This window comes from Equus przewalskii, chromosome 8, assembly GCF_037783145.1.
Source record: "Equus przewalskii isolate Varuska chromosome 8, EquPr2, whole genome shotgun sequence".
NCBI classification, from domain to species: domain Eukaryota; kingdom Metazoa; phylum Chordata; class Mammalia; order Perissodactyla; family Equidae; genus Equus; species Equus przewalskii.
The window spans coordinates 6,533,714-6,559,645 of record NC_091838.1 but is presented as its reverse complement, the minus strand read 5'-3'; positions in this window follow the sequence as shown (position 1 = coordinate 6,559,645).

Below are 25,932 nucleotides of genomic sequence, written 5' to 3'. Positions count from 1 at the left end.
GCTCTTCAGCAAGTCCACATCTCCCGGAGAAGTAGCCTGAAGTCACGGCTATGCGTGAACACTGAGGTCAGGAATGGCTCTCCGCCTCACTGAGGACCATTGATCAAGCATCTCTCTTTGGGCCTCATTTCCTCATTTTAAATTGGGAACAAAACTAAAACCTACCCAGTAAGGTTGTGACATTTTAAAAGCCTGGCACATAAAGCACTACACAAAAGTCAGCTTTCATTGGGGACACGTTAGGCTCCTCCGTTAGCAACCAGAGCTGTTTTCTTGGGCTTCCGGCACCAGTAGACGTATCGAAAGATTATTCTACCTTATCCTCACACCTGTCCTCCTGCCATTTTATTTCACTCCAGAAATGCATAAAGCAGAGAATCATAAACATAAAAATCATCACTTTTCCTTGCCCTAACTGATGGAAAGCCTTTTCACATGGCAGGCTTCGGTGGGCACGCTCAGTGGCTGCCTGCTGGCTCCTGTCGGCTCTTAGAGCACGCTGCCCAGGCCATCTGCTCTGCACCCCGGCGAGCCATATGGAACGCAGGCCCCACTTCTTCGCAAATGCCTAGCTTTTTTCCTTCTGCGGGTTCTTTGCTTGGCTGTACTTCCCACGTCTGTGGAACGCAATGGCAGCAAGAAAAGTTCCCTCCTCTTCCATCCTTGAAGGGAGAGTGAATGACTTAAATTTTATTAGGAAAGCCTTTAGACTGTGCATCTTAACACTCACGTTAAGTAATGACCAAAAACGTCCCCAAAAGCCTTGTGACATCTGTGACACCAGATAAATAATTCAGAAAACACAGTTATCTAATTCTTTCCTTCAATGGTCCCTGTTCTCTACAAAGGGAATAATACTACATCTTCTCTCCTCTGGTACTTTAAGCTGCAGCTATCTTCTGCCAAGCTTCGAAAACCAGGTACAGCCATGCCGCGATGATTAGTTCTTAACTGTTCCAGCTTATTAGCTGTGCAGAAAATTATATGCGAACCAAGATATGGTTTGGCTCCTACTGTGACAATCTCCCTGAGATTTACAAATATCAAGGAGGTTTCTAAGCTCTCCTTGAAACTCATGGCAAAAATGCTCGTCTCTTAAAAGTAGGAGCTTAAACCTTAATCGGTTTTCAAAAATAACTTTTGAGGATTTTGTCTGAATAAATAAAAGTGTAGGATTGCTTATTTAAAGATTATTTTTAAATGGAACAGATTTTTTAAAAAATGGAGTAAAGGTGAAAGGATGCAATCTTAGCTGATTTTCAGCAAAATCAGGAAGTGAGACAAGTAAGTGTGCAGCTGCCATAACATCCTTTCCACCATTCTCCGTTTTTGTTCCCACTATGGCTCCAAGCCACTTATAAAGCATATTTTTTTTCTATCATAAGAAAAAATATATTAAAACACTAGGATGTTAGTATAAATTAATTAAAACATGTCAGGGCCCTGAAGATAAAAGAATTACATGCTTTGCAAAGGCATCCCAGAGGAAGAAATAAGCAATTAACCTCCATTCTCACCATGGGATAATTTCTTCCTTCCATTCCTTTTCTCTTAGGCAGTGATTTGACTTCCATAAAAAACAAAAGCTCTTTTCCTTCCAGTTCTTTCCAGAACAGAGTCAGCGTAGTTAGATTCCTGTCAGCCTTGTCTTTCCCAAAGCACTTACCACATAGTGCACACAATACAGGTGCTCACCTCCTGCTTAATGAGCTCTGATAAAAAGCTCAAGTACCTGCCTGCTGTTCTTCACGTGCCCAGTGGGAGGCACCATGCCTGGACCCACAAGTTGTATGATGAGGGAATTTGTGTTGAAGGATCTCGTCAAGTCCATCATTTACTAGAGAACAGAGAACCTTGAGTGGACTGAAGGCTTCTCTGGGGTTAATTGTTCCAAAGTTAGAGTTTACATCTGAACTCAGAAGAGTTCCCTTATAGTTTTGTGGTTCTCAACCTTTTGTATTCATACGCACTTCAACATTCTTAAATGTTTAGTGGCCCGTTTTAAGAGATTGATGAAACAAAACAAGCTAAATAATTCCGCAGCAAATACAGCCTCTAGCTGATATTTTGCTGCAAGACGCCAAGGGGTCAGGGCAGACCCCCGTGACGGCATGGGCAAAGAGGTGCATTACCCACCCCATGGCCCACACAGTCTTCATTGGCATGCCCCTTGCTGCGAGCCACCCCAGGTAACATACAGTTTAAATAAAGGCTGGAGCTAGCTATGCAAACTCAGTTTATATGTCTCTTATCTTCACCTTTCACACAGATAACCAACCTACCTAGAAATTCTGCAGTTGCCTCTGGTTAATACCTATTTCCTAACACCTTGGCGTTACGTTATGCTGCCTCGTGCATGCTCTTTTATGTGTCAAGAGGCAATATCCTCACATTTGACTTTGGCACTGATCACTCTGCTTACCTTTTACCTGAAGCCACCTGTACAGCTATTTCATACTATAGAGCATCCTCGATTCAGTGTTGTGGCAGACAGCCATTGCTGTAACCACATGAATAGTGCTAGTAAATAAGGGAGAAAAGGTGGGGAACCTGTGAAAGGTCCACAGCACTCCACTGGTCTCTCAGGCTATGGAAGCCACATCAGCAGCTGTGAGGAGAAGTCAGCTGGCAACTGAGGCCCCTCAGAATGGAGACCCCTGAATTTCTTCCCTTTGATCCTTCATATCTCCCTTACCCAGGGACAGATCCAGATTTTGTGGGCTTGAAACTTGTACAATTTGGGAGTTCTTATTTTTAAACAATAATGAAAATTACAAATACAGAATTAGCTATAAAATGAATATTTATTTCAATTGAGGAAAGAAAATCACAACAAATTACACATTTTAAAAAGCTGACATAGGAGCTGGCCCAATGCCCTAGTGGTTAAGTTCAGAGCGCTCTGCTTCAGCAGTCCAGGTTCACAGCTTGGGATCCCTGGCACAGACCTACACCACTCCTCAGCCATGCTGTGGTGGCAACCCACACATAAAATAGAGGAAGACTGGCCTAGATGTTAGCTCAGGGCTGATCTTCCTCAAGCAAAAAAAGAGGAAGATTGACAACAGATGTTGGCTCAGGGCTAATCTTTCTCAGCAAAAGGAAAAAGAAAATAACCCCCAAAACCTGACATATTCCCCTGGCATCACAAAATCCACAAAATAATATAACTTTTCAAATTCGTTAACTGCCTGATGCAACTCTATAATAATACTTTCATACCATTTTTGGCTACATACACTTAATTACTTTTTTTAAAAAAATTGAGGTATAATTCACTTATCACATTATATTAGTTTTAGGTGTACAAAATAATTATTTGATATTTATATATATTGTGAAATGATCACCATAATAAGTCTAGTTAACATCAGCACCATACAGTTACTAAAATTCTTTTTCTTGTGTTGAAGATTTTTGAGATTTATTCTCTTAGCAACTTTCAAACCTGCAATACAGTATTATTAATTATAGTCACCATGCTGTACATTACAGGCCCATGACTTTTTATTTTATGATTGTAAGTTTGTACCTTTTGACTCCTTTCACTCATTTCACCCTTCAACCCCTGGCAACCACCAATCTGTTCTCTGTTTCTATGAGCTTGGTTTTTGTTTTGTTTTGTCTTTTAAGTTCCACATATAAGTGAGATCATACAGTGTTTGTTCTTTCTCTGTCTGACTTAGTTCACTTAGCATAACGCCCTCAAGGTCCATCCATATTGTTTCAAATGGCAAGATTTCACTCTTTTTTATGGCTGAATAATATTCCATTATATATATATATATACCACATCTTCTTTATCCATTCTTTATCCATTCATCCACCAATGGACAGTTAAGTTGCTTCCATATCTTGTCTACTGTAAATAATGCTGCAATGAACATGGGGGTGCATACAGTTTTTCAAGTTAGTGTTTTGTTTTCTTCAAATACCCAGAAGTGGAATTTCTAGATCATATGGTAGTTCTATTTTTAACTTTTTGAGAAGCCCCCATTATGTTTTCCATATTGACTGCACCAATTTATATTCCCATTAGCAGTGCACAAGGATTCCCTTTTCTCCACATCCTCCCAATACTTGTTATTTTTCGTCTTTTTGATAATAGCCATTCTAACCAGTGTGAGGTGATATTTCACCGTGGTTTTGATTTTCATTTCCCTGATGATTAGTGATGTTGAGCATCTTTTCATGTACCTGTTGGCCACCTATATTTCTTCCTTGGAAAAATGTCTATTCAGATCCTCTGCCCATTTTTTAATTGGATTGTTTTTTTGCTATTGAGTTGTATGAGTTCTTTATATATTTTGAATATTAATCCCTTATGAGAGATTTGACTTGCCAATATTTTCTCCCATTCAGTAGATTACCTTTTTATTTTGTTGGTGATCTCCTCTGCTGTGTAGAAGATTTTTAGTTTGATGTATTCCTACTTTATTTTGCTTTTATTGCCTTTGCTTTTGGAGTCAGATCCCAAAAATCGTTGCCAAGACTGATGTCAAGGAGCCTATGTTTCCTTCTAGGAATTTTATGGTTTTAGGTCTTACATTCAAGTTTTAATCCATTTTGAGTTAATTTTTGTGTGTGGTGTAAGATAGTGGTCCAGTTTCATTCTTTTGCACATGGCTGTCCAGTTTTCCCAAGACGATATATTGAAGAGACTGTCCTTTCCCCATTGTATGTTCTTGGCTCTTTTGGTTACTTCTTTATATGACAAATGGTAAGATTTCTGGGCATTTCCATTTTACTCAAGCAGTGACGAATTTCAAATACTCTTGCATTTACAACCCTCACCCAGTTTGCTAACAATGCCCCGTCTGTAGTAGCATATTATGAATTTTATGTTATCTTAATCAATGTTGGTATTTCTTGTCAAGTCAGCAAGAAATTGATATCTTTTTTCAGTGTGTTGATATAATTTACTCCTCTTCGTTAATTTGATTATCAAATAATCCAAAAGCTTATTCATTATTTCTTTTCAAAAGTTCTCTCTTCATTTTAATTAATTTGGCTCTTGGTATGACCTGAAGTTTAAAAAAGTTATAGTTAGCTTTTAGATGTCAAAATACTTTCTCATCTTTATTACCTTTGTTTCATATTCTATTAATTTTTTATCAGAATTGTCTCTATATTTATTAATAAATAAATGTAACATAATATAATATTCTTCATATTGATCCAATTGAGGAGCCTGTAATTTCTTACTATTTTATTGAAACACCTTTCCAAATTACAGTTAAAATGGCATATGTAAATGTTATCACCTTTATGAATAAGTTTATTATGTTGAAGTTTTTTTCATAGTCTTCGAAATGTACTTTTCTTAAACTATTATTATTCCCACATTCTAAGTCTTGAATAACTTTATAATGAGCATATTATCTCATCTCCAGACTTGTTAAAGAAATACACATGTTGTTAAAGAAAAATCTAGGTCACGTGTCTTTAAAGTGCTCCATCTGCAAAGGTATAAACACAATGAAACAATGTTGCAGAATTTGAAATAGTCAACAATTTCAGGCACTGCAAAGGCATTTTGTTTTTGACTACCAAGAAGATTAAGTGAACGAGTTGCAGTCTGCACACATTTTGCAATTTATTAATATTTTAAAGAGCACTTATGGCCACTTGTCTTCACCATTGTCATATGCTGATCTCAATGTTAAGTACTTTATGTGCATTACTTCTTATTTCCACAAGTATCTTATTAGTTGTTGTAGGGCCAGGGCCTTGCTTGCTAAGCAAAAGCCCACAAGCCCATTGCAACCATGAGTCCTCCTGGCTCCCTTCTGGGCAGGACGCCTGCTGCCATGATTTGTAACAAGCCAGGGCCTGGCCAGCCTGGATCCTAGCTTATCTCACTCAAAGAACATTGCATCTTAAAGGGATGCAGAACCCTCCGCATGAGCTCCTGTTCCTGGGAAGGCTGGTCGTCCCAGGGACAGCCCCTCCTGGCAGGCATATAGCCTTTGTGTCCCCCGCCTGTATAAGAAACCCCCTCCCCACCCGCAGCAGCAGGTGCACGTTGCCGTCCAGCCAGCCACCACTGGACCTCCCTGTAAGTGGCTCCCAATAAACCCATGTGTCTCTTTCGCTGTCTCAGGTCTTCTCTGGTGTCTCTGCAACTGATCCCAGCTGGGCGTGTGGTGGACCGGATGTGGATTTTATGACTCTAATCATCTCCATTTCATAGATGAAACTGTGAGGCTTGAAAGCATCTGTAGCTAGCAAGTGACTGAGCCGAAAGTCAAACTCAGAAACTCTGAATCCAGGAGCCAGACTCTTGACTACGACAAGATACTGCTTTCTCTGGTTGCGCTATTAATATAAGTGAGAAGACGATTTGGAAGGAGGAAATACCTGAAATATTGGCATAGCCTTAGCTAGGGTCTATGTGTGACAAGAAAAACACATTTAGCAACGCTGAAAGGGTCCATATTTTTTTCCACTACTTGTTCTAAGGATTGATTAGATTGTGGCAGCCATTTTTAGCCTTGGGGACCAAAGAGGGAGCCCACAGCCTTCCAGGTCTTACACTGTTTTGCTGGCTACACTAGACACAACTGTAGCCTGTTGGAGGGACCGTGGCAACTTGGATCCTGCCCCTGGCTGACTGTGCCCTGTGTTGGACTCTATCACCAGCCTGGGCCACACGCTCCTCATCTATAAAATTAGGGAGCTACACTACATGGTCTCTGAGGTCTTTTCTGTAAAGTTCAACTGCAGTGCCAACTTAAGTAGGAACATGGGGTGTACCTAGTGCCAAAGACATATGTTCATCTTTAGTTGCTGAAGTCTTACTGTTTAGAAATAGAGTCATAGTTCCAAGCAGAACGTATAATAAAAGACAAACCAAACTATTCCCTCTTCTTAAATATTCTGATTTATTAATTATCCATAAAATTAAAATAAAGGGGTTTTGAGATTAATATGTTTTATTGTATATCAGTAAATATATTGTAGGAGATACTCAACATCACTGATGAAACAGTAATAATAATAATGTTCTCACTTTCATTCGTATTACTTTTTGGCAACCAGATATATAAGTTTTGTAAATTCAATTTTAAAAGTCAGTCATTATTGAGGAATGGTTACAAATAAATATTCCTGACTAAGAATTATAAATGACCAATAAGCTCATGAACAGGTATCAATATCACTGAGAATCAAAGAACTGAAAATTAAAGCAAAGAAATACAATTTTCTACCCCTCAAACTGGTGAAGATTGAATGGAAGTGTAATTTGGCAAAACTTTCTAGGGGAAAATTTGATGATATATTTTGAATTTTGTATACTTTTAACACAAAATATTTTCTCTTCAGAAATTTACCCTAAACAAATAATCACACCGAAAACTACAAAGCACTATTAACATTTTTTTTTAAAGACCTAAATAAATGGAGCAACATCCTGTGTTCATGGATTGGAAAACTTAATATTGTTAAGACATCTATACTACCCAAAGAAATCTACAGATTTGATGTAATACTTATCAAAATTCCAATGGTAATTTTTGCAGAAATAGAAAAGCAGATTTTCAAATTCATATGGAATTACGAGGGTCTCCAAATAGCCAAAATAATCTTTAAGAAGAACAAATTTGGAAGATGCACACTTCCCAAATTCAAAACTTACTACAAAGCTTCAACAATCAAAACCCTGTGGTACTGGCATAAGGATAGACATATAGACCAGTAAAACAGAATTGAGAGTCCAGAAATAAATTCATACGTCTATGGCCAATTTCTTTTCAACAAGGATGCCAAGAACATTTAATGGGGGACGAACAGTCTCTTCAGAAATGGCGTTGGGACAACTGAATATTCACATGCTAATGAGTGAATTAAGACCCCTACCTGCCGCCATATATAAACATCAACTCAAAATGGATCAACAACCTAAATACGAGCTAAAACCATAAAACTCTTAGGAAAAAAAGTAGGAGTAGAGTCTCATGACCTTGGATGGGACAATGGATTCTTAGATATGATCCCCCAAAGCATAAGCAACAAGGAAAAAATAGACCCTTTGGACTTCATTAAAATTAAAGACTTTTACACGCTAAAGGACATTATCAAGAAAGCAAAAAGACAATCTACAGAATGTGAGAGAATATTTCCAAATTATATTTCTGATAAAGGTCTAGCATCCAGAACAAATAAAAAAATCTTCCATCTCAACAACAAAAAGACAATCCAATTAAAAAATAAGCAATGAATATGAGAAATGAAGAAACATTTCTCCAAAGAAGGTATACAAATGACTAACACACGGAGAGATGTTCGACATTATCAGTCACTAGGGAAATACAAATCAAAACCACAATTAAGTTCCACTTCACACCCACAAGGATGGCCATAATTTTAAAAAACGCAAGAAAATAAGTATTGGCGAGGATGTGGAGAAATTGGAACCCTTGTATATTGCTGGTGGAAATGCAAAATGGTTCAGCCACTGTGGAAAACAGTTGGGCAGTTCCTCAAAAAGTTAAGCATAGAATTGCCATATGACCCAGATATTTACCCCAAAGGATTGAAAACAGGCACTCAGACAAGTACCTGTACACGATGTTCATTGCAACATTATTCACTATAGCCAAAAGGTGGAAACAGCCAAATGTCAATCGATGAATAAATGGATAAACAAATGTGGAATATTTATACGATGGAATATTATTCAGTCATAAAAGTCAATTACGTAGTGGTGCATGCAATAACATGCATGAAGCTCAAAAACATGCTGCATGAAAGAAGCTAGACACGAAAGGTCACATATTGCATGATTCCATTTATATGAAATATCCAGAATAGATAAACCCAGAAAGAGCACAGATTAGTGGTTGTCAGGGGTTGTGGAGATGGGAATGAGGAGAATGCATAATGGGCAAGATGTTTCACTTTGGAGTGATGGAAATGTTCTAGAACTAAATAGAAGTGCTTGTTGCACAATATTGTGAATATACTGAATGCCATGGAATCATTCACTTTAAAATGGTTAATTTTATGTTATAGGAATTTCCCCTCAAATTATTTTTTTAAGTTAGTAGAGACTATCTTTGGGTAAGGGCATTATGTGTGATTTCTTGTTGTTTATCTGCATTTAAAAAATTTTAACAACGATCAGTACTGTTTTAATAATTAGGAAAGGATTATTTAAAAAAAAATTAACCCCCAAGGACCTTACAATTTCAAACTACACTTTAAGGCAGCTGGAAGGAATGGCTAAGAGAAATCTAGACATCTTTTTACACATATTGAGAAAAGCACATCTTTTAAAAATATATTAAAAACGTAATGTTTGTAATTTTCGCCTCTGTTCATTAACAATTAAATTTCTTTCCATGTGTTGCCTCCCAGAACTCTTTTATGCAAAGTAAGAAGAATGGCAGCAGAAAAGTTCATAGACTTATTATAGAGCGAGTGCTTCTGGGGGGAAAAACGGAGCTGGTGAGAAAGGATGATATTATTGGGACAAAAAATATCAACTCAAATCTACTTTTATAAAAGAAGCAACTAGACATTTAGAGAATGGGAACAAAGTCCACTTCACAGCTGTGTGTTTCCCCTCCCTTTCTCTGCTTGATATAGAATCGAGAGAAAGTAGATGCACAATACCTTTTTTTTGCTTTAGCCATAAAACTATTCCCTGAAGACTTTAGCTGGAGCGGATGAGTTTTGGTCTGAAAAAATAAGAGCAGAAATAAAGAAGGATCTGCACTTCCCATTGCTTCTAATTTTCTTCTGTAATGAGTTTCCTGCTTAAATGCGCATGCAGTGTGTCCTCTTTCCTTATGGGAAAATGTGTGCAGAAGCAACTGCTAAGGAGCCCAGTTTTCTTACGGTGTTTAGTGTGCTCTGTTGGGGAAAAATACATACAATTCGTACCAGCCTAACCCTAGTGTGGGCAACATTTGGGATAACGTGGAAGGTGTTGTTGAAAAGACGAATAGATGAGAGATTTTTTTTCTTTCTATGAGCTATTTAAAAGAAAACCATAAATACCTGATAAAATAATTCGATATCGCAAAGGAAAATCATGACTGAAAGTATTTCTCAAAGTACGATCTGCTGACCACCTCAATCAAAACTTCCTCAGATGCTTGTTGGAAATACAAATAGTAGGTCTAACCCTAGAAGACCGGCACAGAAACTCTGGGAAGTGAAACTACATTCAAAAACAAAACACAGCAAAACCCATAAACACACACATTCTAAGCCAGAGGTCAATGAACTATGACCAGTGGACCAAATCTGGCCCATTGCTTGTTTTTATAAGTAAAGTTTAATTGGCACACACCCACACTCAGTCTATGGCAGCTTGTGTGCTAAGATGGCAGAGTTGAGTAGATGTGGCAAAGACTCTATCTTCCTAAAGCTTAAAATATTTACTATCCAGCCGTTAACTGACAAAGTTTGCCACCCCTGCTCTAAGCCAATGCCTCTTAAACTTTAATGTGTAGATGAATCACTCAGGAGTCATTAGAGAAAGAAGATTCTGATTCAGTAGGTATGGGGTGGGCCTGAGATTCTGTGTGGCTCAAATCTCTCAGGCGATGCTGCTGCTGCCATCTTGTAGATCACATTTAGTAGCCACGGTCTAGAGTAGCGGTTCTTGGAATATGAGAAATGCAAATTCTCAGCTCCAACACAAAGCTACTGGATCGGAAATGTTGTGGGTTGAACCCAACAATCCATGTTTTATCAAGCCCTCCAGGTGATTTCGGTTGCATGCTGAAGCTTGGGAAGCACTTGTCCAGATTATCCTGATGCAAACTAAAACTTGATAAGCACTATCTTCAGAGAGCCTGAAGTGGTGTTTATGTTAGACTCATTATCATTGATTCTCCTAAACACAGTTTATGTTTGTTTAGCATAATGACCAACAGGGAAGGAGACGCTCTATGAAATTGCCTCTTAATATCATATTATTTATTTCCTTCTTCTGTTTTCAGAATGGTAGTCTCAAACAAGTAAAATTTCAAATGCGTCTTCAATGGCTTATTCCAGTTTAATGAATATTTTACTTTTGAGCAGGTCTTCTAATTTAGGGCTGTGTAAAGTAGCTTCAAATGCTATGCCATTTCTAAAATGATCAACAGAGGGAGCTGCTGTCATAATTCTAATCCTTAAAGATCAAGGGAATTTTTCCTTCTTATTGGCTGAATTGAAGAAGGAATGGCCTCTTGACTCATCCTTGAGGAAACGTTATTGTTCGGATGTACAGTTTCTACCGTCCATGTTATGGACAGCTATATACAAAGCCAAAACGGCTATATATGTTCAAAGTGAGTGTAACCTGTAAGCAATTCTATTCAATTACTCTCAACACACACGGACCCCCTAATATGTTCAAATAGTGTTGAAGGTACAAGAGATTACTAAAATACTGATCCTGTTCTCACTAAAAACAAAGTTCTGGGGAAAAAGGGGTGTTAACAGAAGCGTGTAAATAAATCGAATAATACAAAATATAATCCCTTACCAAGATCAGAGGGGAACTGAGACCAATGGGCAGGTGCTTTGGTGAATTTCCTAGAGGTGGCCATTTCGGTACATGACATGTGTGGTCACAGGAGGAACTGAGCCACCCAGCTCTGAGCTGAACGATGTCTTTTACCAGAGCACAAGAAGAAGTACAAATTGTTAACTGTAATTGTCTAGTTTGTCAGCAAGACAGAATATTTACAAAACACAGTGGACCATATTCCCAGGGGTAAAGGACCAACACACAGATGGCAAGTGAACTATCTTAGACCCCTGCCTTTAGCACAAGATGCGAGTGGGTTTTGACTGGCATGGATTCAGGATGTGGCTTTGCTTACCCAGGCATACAAACTAATGTTAACAATACAGTCGAAGGATTGAAACAAAGATACTGTAGCAATTTGTCTTAGCAAGTGACACTTTTCCTGATCAAGGAAACCATTTCACAGCACGTCTGTACAATCCCAGCCAAGTACCTAGTACAGTGGGGACTCAAAAAATGTTTGCTGATGTACAAAGAGATGGATGGAGAACTGAATGGCTGATGGGACTGACAGAATAAAGAGATCGTCAAGGTCTGATGAGGACATTATCAGTGGGAATGAAAGAAAAAGACAAACTAGAGAAACACTGTCTAGGTAGACACTTGGCGTTTGAAAATTATTTAGATATTGGGATACAGAAGTCAGTGGGTACCAAAATGACTGGTGACAGAGGGATGATAATAACTTGAACAGAAATAAAAGAATTAGAAGGCTAATCGAGCTTGGGAAGTGAGTGTCCAGAGACAAGCTTAACTTTAGGCTGTTAGAGCTGGAGATGCTACACCATCCAGGATGAGATAAACAAAGAGGCTGTTGGTGTCGCAACTTTAAGGGTTGGAGAGAGGTTTGGAATAGAAATAGAGACTGGGGTTGTCTTCAGAGAGATCTTAGGATAGTTTAGCTATACGATAAAAAGAACATATTTAATCACGAATGTACTCATCCATTCACTAGCATTTATCAAAGACCTAAGTGTTCTGGGCACTGGGCTAAAGGTTGGGGAGAGTAATAGCCAACATTTTTGGAGCACGTATTATATGACAGGCTGTGCCTGGTGCTGGGCTTGGAGGAATGAACTCACAGGAAATTGAGATCCCAGTGGGGAGGCACAGAAAACAAAAGTAATAAGTAAAATGTATACTGTTAGACAGTGAAAGGAGAAAAGTAATCCTGGAAAGGCAGCTAGAGGATGTGAGAGTTAGGGGTTTCGGTTTTAAGTAGGGTGATCAGGGAAGGCCTCATGGAGGAAATAACTTTTGTGCAAAGACCAGAGGCAAGTAATGGAGCAAGGGCAGACGCAGAACAAATGTTCCAGGCGGAGCAGCAAGTGGCAGCAGGAACACTAAGTGCAAAGGCCCTGGGGTGCGGGAACACGCCTGGGGCACTGGAAGAACGGCAAGAAGGCAGGGTTTCTGCAACAGAATAAGCAGAGGTAGAATAGAAGGTAATGAGGTCGGGGTAACAGGGACCAGCTTGTGCAGGCTGGTGACATGACTTGGCTTCTACTAGAGGGATTTCAGTGGAGGAGTGACACCATGTGACTTAAATTCTGATAGTGTCGCTCAGGCTTCCATTGGGAGGAATAACTAAAGTGGGCAGGATAGAAGCAGTGAGAAGGCTGGCTCCGATAAGAAATGAGGGTGGCCCAGGCCAGGTTAATAGCAGAGGAGGCAGAGAGCGGTTGTTGCCTTCTGGACACGCTTTGAACGTAGAGCCAAGAGGATCTGTTGATTGATTGATTGTGGGGCGTGAGAGAACAAGGGAAATCTTTTGACTCTCATGTTTCTGCCCTGAGCCATTGGAAGCATCGCGTTGTCACTGGCTGGGATGGAGAAGATCCAGATGCACTTTGTGGGAAGGAGCGAGGCGTTTTCATTGGACAGGTTAACTGTGAGATACCCGTGGGGCAACCAAGTGAAGTCATGGAGGAGGCTGGTTTACATGGGAGTCTGGCGTTCAGGACCGAATTTGAAGCAGGAGATATAAATGTGGGAGTTGTCCCGTACAGACCATGTTTGCAGCCCGAAGCAGATGAAACCACCAAGAGAATGGGTGTAGATAGAGAGAAAAAGAGCTGAAAGCCTTTAAGCTTGGAACACTCAACATTTAGAGTCAGAGAAAACTATAGAAACTAGTAAAGGAGTGGCCATCAAGAAGTTTATACTAAAAGGAGACACATATGGAAATAAACGTATGTTTGTACTCATTACAGAGGGGGTTCGAAGGAGACAGAGAGGGGTCAAGCCTATCAAAGCAGTGAAGGATCAAGAAGATTCCACAGAGAAGGAGCCATGAGAAGTGGGGTGAGGATGCTCCACACAGAGAGAGGTGAGATGAATGACTCCAGCTCACTGTGGTAGAGGGGTCAACAGCAATGACTCTGTAGCCAGATTGCCTGGATTTGAATCCTGGCTCTGCCACTTACTAGCTGTGTGACATTGGTCAAGTCACTTAACCTCTCTGAGCCTCAATCTCCTCATCCATGAAATGAGGATAATAACAGTACATATATTTTAGGGTTGTTATGAGGATTAAATAATTTAATATTTGTAAAATTCTTAGATTACATAGCCTGGTATATGCTATAAAGAAGTAAATTCATAGAGATTTGGAATTCTATGGAAGAAGTTGGAAATTATAATGTTAGAGCACACGGTGAGCAGGCAGAAGAAATGATGATTCATAAGGCTGGAGAGGCCGGCGGGGGCCAGTTCATGGAGGCCCTTCATATCATAGTAAGGAATTTGGGCTTTTTCTGTACGCAATTGATCAGCTTCCTGTTTTTGAGATACCATTCTGGCAGAAGGGCAAGGGTTACAGCGTGAGCAGGTGAGGTTAGAGGCAAACACGAGTAAGGAGGGGGCACTGAGATGGTGGGAAGAGAAAGAGCAGCAGTGATTGGACCGGAGAGCATGGAGAAGGTAACACTGCCCAGGCTTGGTCACTAGTTGGATGTGAAGAGTAAACAAAAAGGCAAAGGGAAAGACTCGCAGGTTTTCCGTTGTGTTCCTGGTTAGCCAAGAAGGAATGCACGAGGAAGAACATGTGCCTTTAGGGAGCATAATGCTTCTGTTTCGTGAGCGCAAGGATCAAGTACTTCTGACAGTTGGGTTAAGACGATCACGCACTCGGGGACGTGGAAGCCTGAAATGCGATCTGACATACGGCTGCGACCGAGGAGAAAAGTCCAGGCTGAACATACAGGTTCAGAAGTCAGCGTCATGTCTGCGGTTGTGGAAGTCAGAAAATTAGAAGAGATGGCTTAGGAATAGTGTGTAAAATGAGAAATCCAAAGCAGAGCCCTGCGAAGCATCAACACTGGGAGAAGAGACAACTGAAAAGGAGACAAAAATGGCACAGAGGCAGAAGAAGACAGAAAGAGTGGCTTCTTAGAAGCCAAGGAGGGGAAAGTATCCAGGAGGATAAGAACTGGGGCACACAGAAAGGTCAGGGGCGTGGAGGACAAACGAAATCTCAGTAGGCGTTGCAATTATGAGATCATGGCTCCTCACCCTAAATGGGAAGTAAAAGCAGGAGTCTAATTACTGTGGGTGTAGCAGACACAGCTGGTGCTCCTCCCGTAACCCTTTAGCACTCGCCAGTCCCATCTCTACTGATGGCTTCCTACTGCCACCACTGCTACTTTCTACCTTTGAGGCTAGAAGGAGCCCAGCTTTGTCTTGGAGCGGGCTGGAAGTGCTAGAGAGTTCATGCCCCCAGGAGCAACCCTCAATGATCCAGGATGAGGGTTGATTGCTAAGTACCTCAGTATTCCCACCCCCAAGAAGGGAAAACTTTCAGACACATGCCACCTAGTTTCTCAAATGTCCCCAATGACATTCAAATCACGGTTTCCCACAGTAGTCCCTGAGGCACTGACACATCCTGTATTGGCTCTTTGCCTCCCCTGACTCACTTCCCCAATCCCCTAGCTGGGATTGTCTCCCAAATAGACTACGCCCATCAAATTCTTATCAGAATCACCTTCTGGAGGTGACAGACCTCAGACATTAGGTTAGAAAAGTTATAGGAAATTAAGAAGAAAACAAATTAGAACATTTAAGCTTAATTTTGAATGAATGAAGGGAGACAGGGCAGTAGCGAGAGGGTGGCATAGGGTCAAGAGATTTTTCTTTCTATCATAGGAGAAAATCAAGCAAGTTTATATAGTGAAGGGAAAGAGCCTGTAAGAAGGGGTGAGGATGTAGGACAAGTGATGAGATCAGCGAGAAGTGTCCCCAGGATGGCTGAAGGCAGGTGATAGCACAAGTTGGGTTAATAGGAATAGGGACACCTCTCCACTGAGCAAGAGGAAAGGAGAGATGGCGGCCAGAGTAACAGGTAAGAGTGTAGTGGTGTGTATGTTCCCATGGCCAGAAAGCAGAAAGGGAGCTCGTTTGCCCAGGGTGAAGCAGATTAGGGTGAAAGTATAAATCTGTCGAGCAAGAAAAAGCTGGAGACTATCGGAACGGCTTCACTTAGGTGGTGAATGGAAAAGACAAAAATTTAGAGAGATAAGTCAAGAAACAAGTGATGCAGTGACACAGATATGAAAGAAGGAAGAATTTTAAAGGAGAGAGTGATCAAGTTGTCCAAGGCTGTAGAGAGGCTGAGGCGATCAGGGAAGGTTTTCGGATTTGGCCATTTCCTGATGATCGTCAGTGGTTTTGGAGAGAGGAGTTTCCATTGGGTCGATAGGAGAGAAGCCATCCACTCAAGGGATAAAGGAGTGCGTGGACAGGGAAAAGCTAGAGAGCAGAAAACAGGAGGGCCCTTGATCAGAGAATAGTTCCAAAACATATATTCACATCAATTCAATGGTGAAAGAACTCCATGATGTTTCCAGATACGCCAAGACGCCTGTATTCAAAACCCATCAGCTATTTGGTTGTATTATATGAAATTACCTGGATTTGACCATTTTTAACCTACAAATATGGCAATTTCATATGGTTCAACCCAATATTCAAAAATATCATGGGCTAGGTTTCCTACGGACCAGCAGTCAGATTCTCAGGTCCTCCGCGTCAGTTGTCACTTCTCCGTCTATGGAGAATCTCTGAAACATCAAACCTCCAGGAATACTCTGTGGTTCACGGGATACATGGATGCAGCATAATGAAAATTGACAGATTATTAATTTCATTTTTAGAGTTTGCTAATAACGTGTGCTTTATGTAAAGAATAAAAATTTCTATAATACAGTATTAGAAATAAGCTGCTTTCTCTTTGCTAGATTTTCACAAATATTCTGAAAATAAAAATCTTCCTCTAGATCCATCAGTTTTTACTCTAAATATTTTTTAGAATGAAATAGCTATAATAGAATGAAAGGGTGAATCGTAATTTATCTGCTGGAGACATCACTGAGTGAAAGCAGCTGTAGTGAACTTGATTATTTTGCACCTTACTCCCTGCTTCAATAATTTTTTCTCAAATTTAATTGCTTCGAGGCCAATGATGAAGGGCATGTAAAATGCAATTAACAGATGAAAAATACCTCTTGCAATTTGATATTAAACAGAAGTGATGGAGTGTGACATTAAGAAATGGTATGGAGCTACACACTTTGCATTTCACTTTAATTATATCAACTGCAGATTCTGGAACACTGCAGTTTCACACGTGCTTAATTAAATTATGTCAGTACCAATACTTTTAGGTCAAAAAAAATTGGGGGAGGAAGTTTCAGAGACAGGTAAGATGGAGACAATAATTTTTTGACTTTCTGGCTACGGGACCAGAATAAGCTCTTGAGGCCTCTTTTATCTATAAAGATCTGTGGTTGTAACAGGGAGTGATTCAAATGGAATTCACAAATGAATGACAAATGACATCATTTTTAATATACTTTGGGCTCATGGGAGGGAAAGTGGTCTGTATTAATTCCACAACTCTCCACTCCCCACAAGTAGTTTCAGACTGATGTATTTTTCGAAAATATAAAAAACAAACAAATAAACGGAGAAACTAATAAAATCTTTTTTTAAGAATTAAAGAATTAAATCATTTCTTTTTTTTAAAGAAAAATTTAAAAGCTCTAATTATATCCACTGTATAGATAAGAAACTCCAATTTTAAGATATTAATACTTAGGCTGTATACTGCTGGTTGTACAGTTGATGTCTAAGCTTACCTATAACACACTATGCACTAAGTTCCTATTCTATATGTTTCTTTTAATGGATTATATGAATATGTAGGAATTATGTATTTTCTTCCCTTGACCGTTTATGTTAACAGTAATGTTCTTTTTGCCTTTCCAGCGCTCATGTTCTAGCCTCGTCTCCAGTGTATTCTTTTCCTAGAAGCAGTCCATGATCAAAGTTCAAGTGAAAGTCATTGAAGAGATCTGAAGTCCCCATACGGGGGACATTAGTTATACCGCAGTACCAACTCAGCCTCAGGCGCATATAGGGCAGCTTAGATTCTGAAGAAAGTGTCTGGGACCACAGAGAAGACCAGCTTCAGACATTTTGGGATAGACTAGTTCTTTGCTGGGGCCTAAAGCTCTGCTTTTGGAACATTTAAAATGTAGCAAAAACCTTGAGAATAAAAGAAAACTTACGTTTTATATTGGTTCAGTTTACTTACTTTGTTAGCAAACAAGTTAAGTGATTCTATTCATAATAGTTACCATTCACAAAATCATATATGCCATTTGTAATATACATACATATGTATGTGATATAATCCCTATTTAATTGGATATTATGATCCTCCTTTAAAGATGAGGAAACAGAGAACATAAGTGACTTGCTCACGATCATACAGCTAGTATGTGGCAGAGCTAAAATTCAGACTCAGTTCCATCCGGCTCCAAATTCCACACTTTTTCCACCCCACCATGCAGCCTCCAAAGGAGGCTTCAGATATTTCTTGGTTACATATTACCCTTGCAGTTGTTAGTGTAACCTTGTAAAGTGGGAGATCAAAAGTTGTTATGCCGCTCCCTCAAAATCCACTTCCCTAATTGCTGAACTCCACCAGCTCTAGCTGCACTCAGCTGAGAGGTTAAAATCAACAAAAGAAAAACTTCTAAGTGGATATGCCCAAACTAATTAAAATAATTTAAGAGGACTCTTTTACAAGCTAGGATTAATAACGTATGTAGAATTTTATTGAACCATTTACTATTTTTTTTCTGAGACACAAGATATTTCATAGTTCTTTTACTAATGCTTATATTTTCTTTTAAAAAATAAGCATTCCTGACGAAAGCCCAATGCTAGATAAAGAAGATTGCACAAATATTATGTGCACAGCTTGGTGACGTATCACGTGAACCCATTTGTGTAATCATCTTCCACATGGAAAACTCTGCTGGCAATTCGGAAGCCCCCTCATTCCCTTCCCAATGGCTCCCCCTTCTCTCTTCCGCAAAGAGACCACTGTTGTGGCTTCCAACACCATAGAGTAGTTTTACCTATTTTTGAGTTTTTTATAAGTAGAATATTCAGGTTTCTAATCTGTGTGCGGATTCTTTCGCTCAACATTATGAAATTCTCTCACGTGGCGCACGTAGCTGTATTTCTTTCATTTTCCTTGCTGAATGCTATTCCATTGCATGAATACACCACGCTAAAAATCCGTTCTACTGTCAATGAACATGTGAGTTATTTCCATTTGGGACTTATTACAAATAACACTACTATAAACAGTTTTGTACACGTCTCTTGGTATACGTGTTCAACTTTAGTAGATAATTCCAAACAGATTTCCAAAGTGGTTGTACTTACTTACAAACTTACCTGCTGTAAATGAGTGTTCCCACTCTCCATTTCAGTCCTACCTTTTGATGTTTGTTGAAAAGGTTGGGAGCTCAGAGGAAGCGTTACCTCTGTCCTAGTGCAGCACAGGGACTTTATATATTCCACCCAGGATGACTCAGCTGTCTTCTTGGACTCTTGTCACTCTGACCTACTCCCTAACTGCAAGTGTTAGCACTCTAGCTGAAAGTGTTTTCTGGAATATGCTGTGAACGGGGACAATTTAATAACATACGGCGGGGCACCAGTGTGATGATCTCATGTGTGAGTAACCACTTTAAGATCATCTTAGTATTGTTCATTCATTAGTCCGAAAGAGCAATGGCAAAGTAAGCCACTCAGAAGTTGGAGGCACCTTAAGCCTGGCCTTAATGTAGTCACAGCGAAAATGAACGAGTTCTTCTTAATGAATCTGACGCTTATTATAGAATTTGGATGGAAGTTCTGAACATACCGGAACTCCTGCAAAGCACCACTCTGGAAGGTAGTGTTATTCTAACTGACAACAGGTGCCTACAAGTTCGGACCCGTTTCTTTTAACTAGGTCAAAGCCTTTTATAAAAGTTCCTTATAAGTCCTAATAATCTTATTTCAGAAATTCCTGTAAGCTATTCCCACTTTTTACTTAGTTAAGAGGAAAACTGTGAGAGATGGAGAAACGATCATTTACCTTAGATAATCCTGGGTACCAGGGACAATTCCAGAAATAAGTTTGCAAAATGGAATAGATTAACTTTTCTTTGAAAAGTTCAGTAAGAGTGTGGAGACGGTGTGGAGAAGAAAAGGGAATGACATTGAATTTATTTGTAAGTAATATACATGTCCCCACAATTTTTCTTCTTGCTGAAGTTAAGGAGAAACTAAACAAGCAAGTTAAACGTGTAGCCTTCAAAGAGAACCTCCCACCTCTGCCTCATGGATCTTAAGGAGGTGAAGAGGAAAAGGTGATGTAATCTCTGAATAATAAATAGAAGATTAACAGAGGCTTAATCGCCATGGTATTTCTAGTACCTAAGTTTCTTTGACCACAAAATCCATTCTCAGATGGTCTTTTTGTTTTTTAATTACATGAATGGTCACTAATTTCTAATAGAGCATTAATATTCTTAATTACCTTTTCTTCAGCCCATGGAATCATGCGCAGAATGGTACTGTCATCATTGAGTGTCTAGTGATAGCAAAAAATCTCCCAGGAACCTGAAAGTGAGGTTTTCATGTTCAGATTCCCTGATGCTGTCTTCTTGCCATTTGCTTTCAGTGGCATCAGTTGATTTGATTGATGTACATAATGCATTTGGCATAGACTCTGGCAATTTTTTCAAGAAACGGTAGAAATCCCTGGTAGGTAGGAAAAAAGGAGGAAAGCAAGAATGGGGCTAAGGAAGAAGGAGGAAGCATAAGAGAGCAGGAGTGCCGTTGCGTATTTTCACAGGTGTTGAGTCAATAGGGCTGTGACCGGTAGGTTTAAAAGCGAGCCTCATTGTGCAAGCAGAAAGCACTTTCCTGCCCTCGCTCAGCTTCTGCAGAGTGGAAAACCTCCATCAAGGAAAGGTGGACACTCCTCCTTAGCTACCTTCCTGCCTCCACGAGGCAGCTCTAGTGTTGGGGAAGAGAGGAAAAAGAAAGGGTAGAAGAAGTCTCATTTGACTGGAATGGCTTGACCTCAAACTTATTTCCATCTGGATAATAAATTTAAATGTAGCTGAAATTTATTTTGTGCTTAGCGATATTTAAAGCTGACTATTCTTCTTCATGAGACGTTACTGTGGATGCTTTGGAGGACCCCATCCCCCGATCACTGAGAATTTCTCACTTGCGGTTTCCTTGACTCAGAAACTTTCCCACCTCGCTGCTTATAATGCCGCCTTCAGCGAGATCTTGCTGGGCAAAAGGGGGCTGGGCCACAACAATAAAGGTTATATTATGAAATTTGCCTAGGAGTCTGAGACTGAAAACAGTCCATGTCACATATTTGAGTTTTCTATTGTATTTCACCCTTAAATTAGATGACAAATGATTAAAGGACAAAATTAGGGTTTTGTGGTTGTTTTTGTCAATGCAGCTTTCTTTTTAGGTTGTTAAAGAGATGCTCTGTGAAATTAATATATATATCCTTGAAATTTTGATATACTCTGTTCTCATTTTACAAAGGAAAAACAAAAATCTAAGTTTATACAGTTATTTTGTAGCAAAGCCAAGTCTAGAAAGAGGGTCTCTTACATCCTAGGCCACTGTTCTCGCAACTATACCATTGTGCCTTTAGGGTGGACACTTAATAAAATTATTGTTTTATGAGCGATGCTGGCATTTCTTTGCCTGGCCTATCTTAAAATATGGAAGCATAGGGTTATGATAGAGACAAAAGCTGCTCTGTCTAATTTGATTTTTAAATAATCTTTTTAAGATAATCTTTTTGAATTCAAGTGAAGACAAAGGGGAATTGAGGCCACAAAGATTATGAGTATTTTTTTTTTTTTGCTGAGGAGGATTCACCTTGAGCTAACATCTGTTGCCGATCCTCCTCTTTGCTTGAGGAAGATTGTCTCTGAGTAATGTCTGTGCGAACCTCCCTCTATTTTGTACGTGGGTCGCTGCCACAGCATGGCTGATGAGTGGTGTAGGTCCACGTCCAGGATCTGAATCCATGAACCTGGGCCACTGAAGCAGAGTGTGCCGAACTTAACCACTATGCCACTGGGCCGGCCCCAAGATTATGACATTTTTTAAAGAAAGTTTCTCTAAGCAACCTAAAAGGCCCTGTTATGGCTCAAATAGTGAGCAAACTGTGTGTGTGTTTGTATAACACATATTTTCATTATGACATACACTTCCCTGAGAAACAGGAGTGGAGACCAAACAATTTCATGACTAATCATAGTGTTAAATTTCCCATCGCTATTGAAAATCCATACACTTGTACTGCCATAATCATCAATTATTAACTATTATTGTCATAGACCAAATATGAATGGATAGAAATAACTTAATTCTTATGCTAATCCTCCTCTTATTTTTCATTTTACTATCCCCCTAGAAAGTATGTTTTAAAACACTTAAATAATGACTGAATATATTCGGTATTCTTAGTGAACTCATAATTTGGGATTACATTATTGCTTACCCTGGAAAAGCTTCCTTCAGGGAACAACTGTCGTTGGATTGTGCAAATATTCCAATTATGTTAAGTAGAGTGGAAATGACTCTTCAGAATGTTTTCTAACAGTGAGATTAAACAAGTTAAAGTCATTATTATTTGGTCCTTTCTAGCCTCCATCTTATTCTAAATTGAAAATGGTACTGGAATTCTTTTTCTTTTTCATTATTATTTTTGCTATAATTGATACCTCTCCCTCTCACATGCACACATATACTCACAAATATACACATAATATATATTTTATAGAACTTTATTTATAGTTCTTTCTCTCAAGTATTTTATATACATTTGGGTCTCTAGGCAATTTTTCTTTTAAGATTTTATTTTTTCCTTTTTCTCCCCAAAGCCCCGTGGTACATAGTTGTATATTCTTCGTTGTGGGTCCTTCTAGTGTGGGACGCTGCCTCAGCATGGTTTGATGAGCAGTGCCATGTCCGCGCCCAGGATTCGAACCAATGAAACACTGGCAGCCTCCAGCGGAGCGCGCCAACTTAACCACTCAGCCACGGGGCCAGCCCCTCTAGGCAATTTTTTATGTGGATGAAATAGCATCATCAAATACTTGTAGGCTTTATGGGACCACCATGAGAGAATAAGTGAGCAGACATTCTATGTTAATTCAGAGGATCAAACTAAACCAATAGCCAGAAATTACTGGAAGCAGATTTCCGCACAATAGAGATAATGGTGTTCTCCCAATTAGATCTATTAAAACATGGAATGGGCTTCTTGGTGGGGAAGTCAGACCTCCATCACAGAAGCATTTAAATTGAGTTGGATTTATTTATATTGAGGGAATCTTCTTTTCTTTTTTGCAAGCCACAGTAATTATTTTAACAGCGATGAATCTACAATGTCCATTTGTTTTTGTTTTTCATTTTGTTTTGTTTTTTAAAGAGGATCTTAGTGGGCTTTAGTTGAAGCAGAAGATATCTATAATTCCTCCAAACTCTAGAATTTTAAGATTCTCCTTTATTTCTGAATCCAAGTCACAAATCCATATACAGAAATGAAACTATGTAAGTTTAAAGAATGTACTAATAATATGTCTGCTAATTGGGCAGAGATCAAGTCCGAGCGGGAATTACTGCCCAAGTATGCAATTGAAAATTACATGACTTGGGTGTGGGCATGAAAGATCAAGTTTTACTTCTGAACGTACATTAGTGACTTGAACCAGTTGGGTTCCCTCCGAGCACCAAGGCCCTAGGCTTCAAGTTGAGAAAGATAATCGTGAGGAAGAACTCGAGCCTGGCCCCACAAAATGAGAGGCGCTGCCACCAGCTCAGCAAAGCTTAAAGCAAAAAGAAACCTGTTACATTTTTCATAAGATTTAGTGTCAACATTCATGTTTAATGGAAAGTCATAAATACAAGGTTTGCTGACTTCTGAAGTGATTTTTATTTTGTTACCCATTATGATTTATATCCCCTCTTGCTTTCAAGTGAGATACTAGGCAGTTAGGATTTTTTGTTCTATAATGGAGCCAAACTTTTGTTTTTGTAAATATATCTCGGAAATAATTATGTCAACCCGAATGCAAACATACAATACAATGGAAAGATACTCAATTGGAGAAAAAAAATCCTTTTTTTTTTTTTCATTTAGTAAGTGACATAAAGTAAGTAACTTTCACATAGTAAGTAACATTCAAAGGGACACTGGTAAATGACATTCTTTCCTGTTTCCGGAAGCTGGTCCTACTCTAGAACAGTAGAAGAGAAGAGAGTTCTAGGATAGATTTCAGCATAAGTTGTTTGTTGCCAGACTGGTTTGGGTTTGTGGCTTCTCAGAAGATTCATCATAATGCCTCTATCTGTCTTTCTTGACTGACTAGAGTTTTTATTACTTTGTATGGTGTACTGATAACACAGCTGCAGAAGCGATAATATTTTATACCATGCAACAAAAAGAATAAAACTTCTCGTAACAGAGCCATAATCTTCCCCTAGGAACCACATATAGTTTCTACTGAATGTCAAGGGCATCAGAGTGTGTGCGGTAGAAATCTCTGAATCTCTTTTCTCAAAAGAGGATGTCAGTGACACGAGAAAGAGAACACAGCATGATTTTATGGCCCTTAACAAGCTAGCCCTGGTGGTCTAGTGGTTGTTTCCTGGTCAGGGAACCACATCACCTGTCTGTCGGTTGTCATACTGTGACAGCTGGGTGTTACTGTGATGCTGAAAGCTATACCACCAGGATTTCAAATAGCAGCATGGTCACCCATGGTGGAGAGGTTTCAGCAGAACTTCCAGACTAAGAGAGACTAGGAAGAAGGACCTGGCCACCCACTTTGAAAAACAGAATGGCTATGAAAACCCCATGAATAGGACCAAGCGCCAGAAGGTTCTACCGTGTTGTACACAGGGTCACTAGGAGTCGGAATTGACTCCAAGGCACTAACAACAAAACTGGGGTGATGGGGAATCCCCGTTTTAACTTGTGCCCTGGCAGATTTTATTATGCAAGTTGTGTATCTTAGCATATGTCACAACCTTAGGGCCTACCAGGTGTCAGTTTATTCCCAGGGTCACAGCGATGAACTAACTCTAAAACACAGAGAGAGCCAGGTAGTGATGCGGGTTGCTTCATGATCACTAACCCAGTATTTCTCAGACAAGATCTTTCTAATCTGAGCAAGGTTTACTTCGGGTGGTTTTGTGGCATTTAGCATGTTAATTTTAAACAGGATGTGTCCATTTAGTACAACCCCCTGGTTCCTGCCAAAGAGATGGCCTGTTCAAAGAAACAGACAAAAATCTAGAGTTCCAGACACAGTCAAAAGCAATAGGACTATGTACCTTTTTTCCCCTACTGCTGCCCCCGAAAAAAGACTGTGGTATCTTCTTGGAATATTCACTTATGGGGCCAGCCTGGTGGCATAGTGGTTGGGTTCACGTGCTCTGCTTCAGTGGCCCGGGGTTTGCTGGTTCGGATCCTGGGCATGGATCTACACACAGATCACCAAGCCATGCTGTGGCAACATCCCACATGAAAGAACTAGAAGGACCCACAACTAGGATATACAACTATATACTGGAGATTTGGGGAGGAAAAAAAAAAAGACTCGCAACAGACCTTAGCTCAGGGCCAATCTTCCTCACCAAAAAGCACACCTTTAAAAAAAAAAAGAAAAGAAAATTCATTTAATATTACAAAGATAAAATGTATTTATCTGACATTTTTCAAAGACATTTAATACTTGAGACTTTTTAGAATGTGCTAAAACAGAAAAATTTTTAATAAATATTGGTTAAATAAAAATAAATAAATGCAGTTCCTTAACTGGTACAAGCTTAGGTAACAAACTCCTTGAAGACAAGGACTAGATCCTATTCTACATAATTATCAGATGGTCTGAAAAAGTAGGCTGACTTGAATCAAAGGACTCTGTCACACGCGGACAGCTCTGCTTGCCCTCCATTTGTGGCTAAGCAGAACAGTCTGCATATGACATGTTTGTATAATGCCA